Below are 9,444 nucleotides of genomic sequence, written 5' to 3'. Positions count from 1 at the left end.
ATATTGCATTATATTATATTATATTATTATTATTATATATTATATATATAATATATATTATATTATATATGTAATATAAAACGCTGAACTGTAATGTCAATCTTGACCTTAAAAGATTCCTAGAAGGTTGTAACAGAACTCATGAGCACCACACGAGAAACAAACACCTATTTGATATTCCAAGAGTACGACTTAAACTAGAAATGCTCTACAAATCAAGGGACCTAGAATGTGGAATGACCTTCCCAATCATGTTAAAGACTGTATCTCTCCCAACCAGTTTAATGCATCAAAGTCACCATGCTGTTGGGGGTCTCAACCCATTGTAAATTTCTAATGCACGGCCTTCAACAAGGTGGCCAGTGCTCCTGCCCAGAAATGGTCACTGCTTGCATCACAAGCGGGGATTTTTCTGGCGGGGGAGAAAGAAACAATTGCGCAGCGCGTCCCGCGGCGTTGCGCGGGCAGTTTGGGGCCCGTATAAATACGGGCGCACAATGGGGCTCCGCCTCACTACGCCTGCCCTCGCCGCTGCCCTCGCAACCACTCCCCGACCGCCCGACTTCGCACGAGATGGACAACACGCCAGCTGCCTCGGTACCTGGCCTCTCTCTCACGGACATCCTGGGGCCCTCGACACCCCAGACTGTACCGGCAGGCCCCTCCTGCCCTACACTTCTAAACCCAAGGTGAGGTTTTCTGTTCAACTCTAGACAGGTCTCCCCAGTGCGGCGTGTGCCAAGCGCCTTCCCCTCGCGGTACGTGTGCCGCCTTAGTTAGTCCTTCGGGCTCTCTGCTGTTGTTCCCGGAGAGCTGGGGCGCCCTCCTTGGGCCTGTGCCGGGCGCCCCCGTGCCGTGCTGGTCGCGTGGCTGGCTTAGGGTCGGCGTGCCCTGGGCCGCGTCCCTAGTGGCCTGCGTTCGGTCTCCTCTCATGCGAGTCGTAAACACAGAAGTTTAGCCCGCTCAACTGTTCTCACAGCATGGACCCTACAACAGTTCCTCGCGACAACGACTCGGAGCGACCCGTTAGGGGCGTCCTGCCCTTAACATTTAAGGTAGTTTTTGTGTTTTGTTGGCGCGCGGGACCAGTGTTTGTGTTGGCGCGTCAGACCAGTGTTTGTCTCTTTGTTGGCGCGCGCGCCCTGAAGCACGCCTGTTGGTTCAGCGTTGGTGACCAGATGCAGGTGCAGTGGTCCTAGAGGGGAAGGTGACCCTCGGTGTTATGGGGCACTGGGTTTTTCTCCAGTAGGTGGCTGTTATTTGAACCACACTCGGGAGGAGGCCTGTCCACCACTACCCTCTCCTTCCCCATCTGCTCAGCCCTGTCCTTAAGCTCCCCACCCAGTCGACGTGAGGTATGCTGTTGGGCGACTTCTGTTACGCCGTTATTTATTATTTACGTTCTTTATGTCCTTCCTTACAGTCTGACTGTTAGTCAGGGTGTGTTTCCTCACGCTACAATATTTACTGTAATTTTACCTTTGCTTTCGCCCCTAGCTTTAATTTTCTTGGATTTGTATTTTCATAAGTTCCTTAATTTATTAATGAATTTAATGGTGGCAAGCTGCATGTTTCTCTTGCAGGCTTTTCATTCAGGTCTGTTTTAACTTTGGCTTATTGCCTATAAGTTATTAGGTAAAGTCAGCTAGGTTAGGCTAGCTGTCGAGTCACCGGCCTCTGGCCACCAGCTTTAAGTTTAATGGACTAGTTTTTCCATAAGTTTCCTTAACTTATTAACGAATTTATTGCAGTGTCAAGCTCCCTGTTTCTTTGGCAGGTTGTACATTTAGTTTTATTTAACTTTAGCTTGTTGCCTTTAAGTTATTAGGGAAAGTCAGCTAGGTTAGGCTAGCTGCTGTGTCACAGGCCTCTGGCCCCTAGCTTTGTTTCCATGGACCTGTTTTTCCCACAAGTTTCCTTAATTTACTACTGAAATTTATGCAGTGTTAAGCTGCATGTTTCTTTAGCTGGATTTAAATTTAGGTTTGTTTTAACTTCTGGTCATTGCCTTTAAGTTAGTAGGTAAAGTTAGCTAGGTTAGGCTAGCTGCAGTGTCTCAGGCCTCTGGCCCCTAGCTTCGTTTTCTGGATTGGTTTCCATAAGTTTCCTCATTTTATTATTGAATTTTATGCAGTGTCAAGCTGCGTGTTTCTTTAGCTGGTTTTACATTTAGGTTGTTTTAACTTTTGGTCATTGCCTATAAGTTATTAGGTAAAGTCAGCTAGGTTATGCTAGCTGCTGTGTCTCAGGCCTCTGGCCCCTAGCTTCGTTTTCTGGATTTGTTTCCATAAGTTTCCTCATTTTATTATTGAATTTTATGCAGTGTCAAGCTGCGTGTTTCTTTAGCTGGTTTTACATTTAGGTTGTTTTAACTTTTGGTCATTGCCTATAAGTTATTAGGTAAAGTCAGCTAGGTTATGCTAGCTGCTGTGTCTCAGGCCTCCGGCCTCTAGCTTTAAATTTTCTTGGACTTGTGTTTTCCATAAGTTTCCTTAATTTATTATTGAATTTAATGCAGTGTCAAGCTGCATGTTTTCTTTTGCAGGTTTTTACACTTAGGTTTGTGTAACTTTGCTTGCCTATAAGTTATTAGGTAAAGTCGGCTAGGTTAGGCTAGCTGCAGTGTCTCAGGCCTCTGGCTCCTAGCTTTGTTTCATGGACTTGTTTTTCCATAACTTTCCTTTATTAATGAATTTTATGCAGTGTCAAGCTGCATGTTTTCTTTAGCTGGTTTTACATTTGTTTGTTTAACTTTTGCTATTGCCTTTAAGTTATTATGTAAAGTCAGCTAGGTTATGCTAGCTGCTGTGTCACAGGCCTCCGGCCTCTAGCTTTAAGTTTTTATGGACTTGTTTTCCATAAGTTTCCTTAATTTATTAATGAATTTTATGCAGTGTCAAGCTGCTAGTTTCTTTGCTGGTTTTACATTCGTTTGTTTAACCTCTGCTTTGCCTTTAAGTTATTATGTAAAGTCAGCTAGGATGTGATAGTTGTCGGGATCGGGCCCTTGCCTCTTGCTTTAAGTTTCTTCTGGCCCTGCATTTATGTTTAGTTTCCTCAGCAAATGTCCTGCTTTTTACATTGCCCTTGCTGCATGTTTTTACTTTACTGGTTTACAATTGTTTAACTTATGCTTCACCTTTAAGTAAAGTCAGCTAGGATGTCCTAGATGCTGTCTTCGGGCCTCATGCCTCTCCCTTTAAGTTTATCTCGGACTCGTATCGATTAGTTCCATCAGCAATTTATTACTAATTATGCACTGCCTATGTGCATGTCATTTTACTTACTGTTTTACCTTTATACTTGTTTCCTTGACTTTGTCAAAGTTATTAAGTACTGACGCTAGACAGTAACAGTTTCGTTTACCAGTACCAGTAAACGTTTTTACAGTCGTTTTGTCTGCCCGGTGTAGCCCAGAAGAATCTGCAGCCTCCCGGCTGCTGGCTTATCCAGACATGTGTGGCCTCCCAGGACGCTGGTTATCAGACGTATTGTCTGCTCGGTGTAGCCCGGAATATACTGCGGCCTCCCAGGCCGCTGGTTATCAGACGTATTGTCTGCTCAGTGTAGCCCGGAAGATACTGCTGCTTCCCAGGCCGCTGGTTTATTCAGACGTTTAGTCTGCCCAACGTAGCCAGGAAGGTTGACAGCCGCTGCCGTCTTAGCTGACTGCGTTCAGGGGCTGCTCCCCAGCCGACGTCCTTCCTGCGATGAGTTAAGCCGACGTCCTTCCTGCGATGAGTTAAGCCGACGTCCTTCCCGCGATGAGTTAAGCCGACGTCCTTCCCGCGATGAGTTAAGCCGACGTCCTTCCCGCGATGAGTTAAGCCGACGTCCTTCCTGCGATGAGTTAAGCCGACGTCCTTCCTGCGATGAGTTAAGCCGACGTCCTTCCTGCGATGAGTTAAGCCGACGTCCTTCCTGTGATGAGTTAAGCCGACGTCCTTCCTGCGATGAGTTAAGCCGACGATGTTCTACAGGTATTATATTTATATTGGTCATATAAATACACGGCCTTTCTGGCCGCGGGTTTATCCAGACGTGTTGTCTGCCGGTGTAGCCCGGAATCTACTGCGGCCCCCCAGGCCGCTGGTTTCTCCAGACGTTTTGTCTGCCCAAGGTAGCCACGAAGGTTGTCATAGCCGCTGCCGTCTTCGCTGTCTGCGCTCGGGGGTTCATGTCCAGCCGACGTTCTTCCTGTGGTGAGTTAAGCTGGCGATGTTATTCAGGTATCTTATTTACATTGGCCATATAAATATGTGGTCTTTCAGGCCGCTGCTTTATCCAGACGTGTTGTCTGCCTGGTAGCCCGGAAGTCACAGTGGGCCCCCCCCCCCCCAGGCCGCTGGTTTATCCAGACGTTTCATCTGCCGGTGTAGCCCGGAACGTTTCCACAGCCACCGACTGTGGAAACTTACAAGTGTTAATCCCGTTTCTCTAACGAATTATAGTCCAGCTTTATTTTGAGCATACTTTGTTTTGCAATTTATAATTATTTATGTTATAATTGTATTAATTGTAATTATGTTATAATAGCACAGTTTGCCTAGTTTCCTCAGTAGCTACAGTACTTTCGTTTGGCTCTTGCAGTTATTCACGTCGCTTATTTGGTTATATTTATGTTATGCATCTCCTCCGTTCCCTTAATGTAATATGGCTATATATCCACGCCGATTGTATACCCTTATTTTGTACTTGCAGATACCACGTGCCATGCCTTGCCCTATTCATAATTATGTTCTACATCTCGGCGCTAACATGCCTCCTGTTTCAGGTTACCTCGGACTTTCTTTCCCAATCAGCCTCCTTAATTTACTCCGACAGTTGATGCGTTGCTCATGTCGCATGTTTATTTTTGCGTTGCTGTGTCCAGTATGCTTGCCCACTTTTACCCTGCCTTACGTCATCAAGTAAAGACAGCCAGGATGTGCTATTTGCAGAGTTACCAAGTAATTTATTAAGTAAAGTCAGACAGGCAGTGCTAGTTGCAGAGTTACTAAGTAAATTATTAAGTAAAGTCAGCCAGGATGTGCTATTTGCAGAGTTCCTAAGAATTATTAAGTAAAGCCAGACAGGATGTGCTATTTGCAGTATTCGCGGGCCCTTATTTTAGCTTCACGTCTCCTGGCCCTGCATTTTTGCCTAGTTTCATTGGTAGTTACAGTAGTTTATGCTTAGCTTTGCAGTTTAGTTTCCTCAGTGGTTACAGTATTTACGCTTGGCTCTTGCAGTTTATTCACGTTACTTATCAGGTTATATTTTGTTATGCTTTCCCTCCGTTCTCTTAATGTAAAAATGGTTATATATGCACGCCGATTGTATACCCTTATTTTGTACCTGCAGACTTCACGTGCCATGACTTGCCCTATTCAGGTGACCTGGACAGGGGGGTGGCCCCACGTTGCCTGGGGCACGGTACACTCCAGCAGATGGCGGCGTCGAAGCGTCGTCGGGAACGTCGTATATTTAATGATATCCCGTTCTTTGCCTTCCTAAGACAATGTAAATTAAGATTTTATACGCTTATATGGAAGGTTTCTTATTTTGTACTGGCAGACATCTCGCGACATGCCTTGCCCTTCCTCTTAATTACGTTCTACATTTCAGCACTAACATGCCTCCTGCTTTCAGATTACCACGGATTCCTTTTCCCAAACAGCCTACCTTAATTTACTCCGACAGTTGATGCTTTGCTCATGTCGCATGTTTAATTTTGCGTTGCTGTGTTCAGTATGTTTGTTCATTTTCCTTGCCTTACGTCATTACGTAAAGTCAGCCAGGATGTGCTTTTGCAGAGTTACTAAGTAAATTATTAAGTAAAGTCAGCCAGGATGTGCTATTCGCAGAGTTCCTAAGTAAATTATTAAGTAAAGTCAGCCAGGATGTGCTATTTGCAGAGTTACTAAGTAAATTATTAAGAAGTCAGCCAGGATGTGCTATTTGCAGAGTTACTAAGTAAATTATTAAGAAGTCAGCCAGGATGTGCTATTTGCAGAGTTACTAAGTAAATTATTAAGAAGTCAGCCAGGATGTGCTATTTGCAGAGTTACTAATTACTAGTCTTTTGCGGGGCTACCTTTATGCTTCTCCCCTTCCTGTCTAGGTATGTTTAGGTATGGCTAGCGGTGCGCGAGCCGCGGCTTATCGGTTCCTCCTACGTCTGCGTGTCTGTTAATTTTGTTATTGTTGGACTCGCAATTTGATTTGTATTTATTACGGAAAATTTTTTCTCCCGCAATTTACTCTTTGTTTAAGTTTCACGTTCAATTTGTTATTAAGGGACTATCAATTAGGATATGTATTAATCTATTGCTTTGCCTCTGTGCCTTTAAGTTATTTTCAGCTAAGGTACGCTAGTCGCAGTGCATTCGGGTGGCCCCCCCCCCCACAATTTTTTTTTTTTTCTCCTCCGGTTATTTCGTCCTATTACACTCGTTTCCCTCATTATATATTCTATTCTGAATTTTGTGCATTATATCTGACCACCCATTCTTCATCGTATCGACAGTACATTAAGTTACATTTGGATGCTACCGAGAAGTTTAGCAGTATTTAGCAGTATGGCAGTATTAATATTATTCCGTACCGTTACGGTCATTCCAGTATTATTTTATTAAAATATAAATTGTTATTATGGTTTGGCGTTGCTTTCTTAATTTCTTCCATTCTGCGGCACTTGCCGTCATCTGTTATTTACGATATTACATTGTATTCTTCATTGTACGATTATTTACGACATTGTATTCTTATTATTATCCTTATTACAGTTACTGAATGGCAGCTCCCTGCCGTCGATTTCACTTTGCTCCTGTTCTAAAGATGTTGCCGAAGTTCACGGCGCACTAGCTGCGGCTCGCAGACGCTCATTGACAACACAAGACTACACTCAGCGGCCACTCAAGGCAGACTCCTTGGCTTCTATCCAGCCCAATCACCCGTCTGGAGGCAGAGATGGGATAGAGACCAAGGGTAATGTTCCCCGCTCACATTCTACATCCGATTAGGACACAAGCATGTTATAGATTTGGCTTTAAGAATTGGTTCTTATTCCATTTTATTGTTTATGTATATGTCGCTTAGTTGTTATACCCTTTCTTGGTATATGTATTGTTTATATTCAAGATTTATAGTGTTTCGTCTTACCCTGTTATAGTTGCTTTGTGCCTCCTTGCTGTTCTCCTACCGGTTTTCTCCCACCTTTGCTCTTAGCAAAGGTACTTCCCCCCTTCCGTTTTCTGGAAGATTCTTAGATTTGTTAGCCCCCCTTCATTGCTACAGTATAATTATTCGGATGCTCTTTATTCATCCAGGATTGTTAATTAAGGTTTCTCTTAATTCCTGCTGCCGGGCTCCCTCCCCCGTTTTTCGTCTCCGTATTGATTCAGCTAGGGTTTCCCTCTCGTCTGTGCTCTTGCCTGTCACGATAACACCGCACGCCGCTTCTGCCCACCCTTACTGCATTATATCTTTCAGCCCGGGGGAGGTGAGCTACGCGACAAAAAATCGACACACGCTCCGACTGGACCAGGTATCGCTTACATGGTCAGGAATCGACACTCTTCGGATCCTACAAGCACAGATCCTACAAGTGCTCCTGTCACCAGGCGGGATTTCTCCAGGATCCTACGCGCTGCCAGCTCGGCGCTAGGCTTGACTTCAGATGACTACGCTCCGCACCCAGCTGTCTCGGGACGGGCTCGCCACATCAGAAATAATGGCAAACGGCAGGCGGAAGAGTAGTGCTCACATCCTACGTCAGACGGGACGTTGTTGCTCTGCTACATTGAGTGCCTCACGCGGCCAGCTGGCACTCGCCCTTCGGGGGGGGGTCCGGCCGCTGGCCTGCGGTGGGGGTGCAGCGCCGGTCCCCAAGTGTCCCGCTGTCCGCAGCTAATACTTTGCCCAGTCTAGGTGCTAGTAAGCCCTACTTGTAGTCACACCCCCTTCTCCTTATCCATTAGGTCTTTTACGGCCTCTTGGCCGGGTACATTACGTGTTATGTGGTCTCTCACTTATTAGTTATTCTTTGTGTCCTGCCTGTTATATCCTAGTGTTATATAATTACTACACATTTGCACTCGGCCTTAATTCTAGTACCAGTTAACCTTTAGGTTTCTGCAGAATTAGTTTCCATGTCACTATAGGCTAAGGTCTCATACTTACTACGGGTGTACCTTTTAAGTTAAATCTAGTCCTTGGAATTGTTACTGTTAATTCTTACTTTATATACTGTATTTACTTTATATATTTTAATATAAACGTTATACAGTATCCACTCAATTTAACGGCCTCTTTTATACCGATCTGCTGGTATTAACGACCGGTTTGGGAGCCCAGTAGCTAGAGCCTGCTATACCGGTCTGCGGTCGATATTACCGACAGTCGGTATTGGGTTTGTTGTGGCATCAGCGTCCCCTCACATGGCGACCAGGCCGCCACCGACCTGGATCGTCCAGAGTCATATATTACATCTTAATTTTCTTTTAAAATGATTCACTTTAATGAAGAAAATTGTAAATTATTATTAATAAAATATTTTGAAACAGTTTTTATTAAGCAAGAGTCTTTGTTTTCTTATTAAATACCTTTTATAGTATGTATAGGCACTAGGTATTTTTTTTCCCACGGACCTAGTATGTACTCCGCCGGCCATGTGTTCCCATTGTTTACCGTGAACTCGCGCGGCTAGCTTCAATTGTGAAGGATATTACTGTACTGTAATTGTGATCTTTTTAATTTACAAAATGCCAAAAGTTACTCAAAGGAAGCGCCTGACGGTTGCACAGAAGCTGGAGTTAATAAAGAAACTTGATAAAGGATATTCTCATGCATGAGCAGCAGCAGAGTTTAACATTCAACATAATTGTCAATAGTGAAGTAGAATTAGAACTCATGTGAATTAGTAGTAAGGCTAGCTGTTGTGTGAAGTGAGTGCCTGAAAATAAGTGTACTGTACATAGAGTATGTACCCTGTATACAATATAAACAATATAAAACAAGCGCTGCAGAGGATGACGTAATCTTCACAGCTTCGTAATCTTCAGCTTCATTAAAAGTAAGTCAATTTACCAATTTTATTATAGTATTACAAGATATTCATTGTTTTTTTTCAACAAAAGCTACATATTAGTCTCTGCAAATGTATATTCTATCGTCAGCAGAGAAAAGGTGAGCTCAAAATATTTCGTCTTGGCTAGCTCTCAGTGACAAGGCTCGATCGCCATTGTTATGGCATGGCCGCCACAGCCTGTGTCGTAACATTAAAAGTCAATTTACCAATTTTATTATAGTATTACAAGATATTAATTGTTTTTTTTCAACAAAAGCTACATATTAGTCTCTGCAAATGTATATTCTATCGTCAGCAGAGAAAAGGTGAGCTCAAAATATTTCGTCTTGGCTAGCTCTCAGTGACAAGGCTCGATCGCCATTGTTATGGCATGG

General features: G+C 43.9%; 1 long non-coding RNA gene across 1 annotated transcript; it reads left to right on the top strand.

The window, feature by feature from the left end:
* The first annotated feature begins 1,054 nt into the window (after window positions 1–1,054).
* Window positions 1,055–8,011, top strand: LOC138364269 (uncharacterized). The gene is made up of 2 exons (XR_011228383.1): window positions 1,055–1,355; window positions 6,768–8,011. It is a non-coding gene; the product is annotated as an uncharacterized lncRNA (long non-coding RNA).
* Window positions 8,012–9,444: the final 1,433 nt, after the last annotated feature.

Source organism: Procambarus clarkii, chromosome 13 (genome assembly GCF_040958095.1).
Source record: "Procambarus clarkii isolate CNS0578487 chromosome 13, FALCON_Pclarkii_2.0, whole genome shotgun sequence".
In the NCBI taxonomy this organism is placed as follows: domain Eukaryota; kingdom Metazoa; phylum Arthropoda; class Malacostraca; order Decapoda; family Cambaridae; genus Procambarus; species Procambarus clarkii.
Note: the sequence above shows the minus strand (reverse complement) of the source record. Positions and strands in the feature narration are given on the sequence as shown.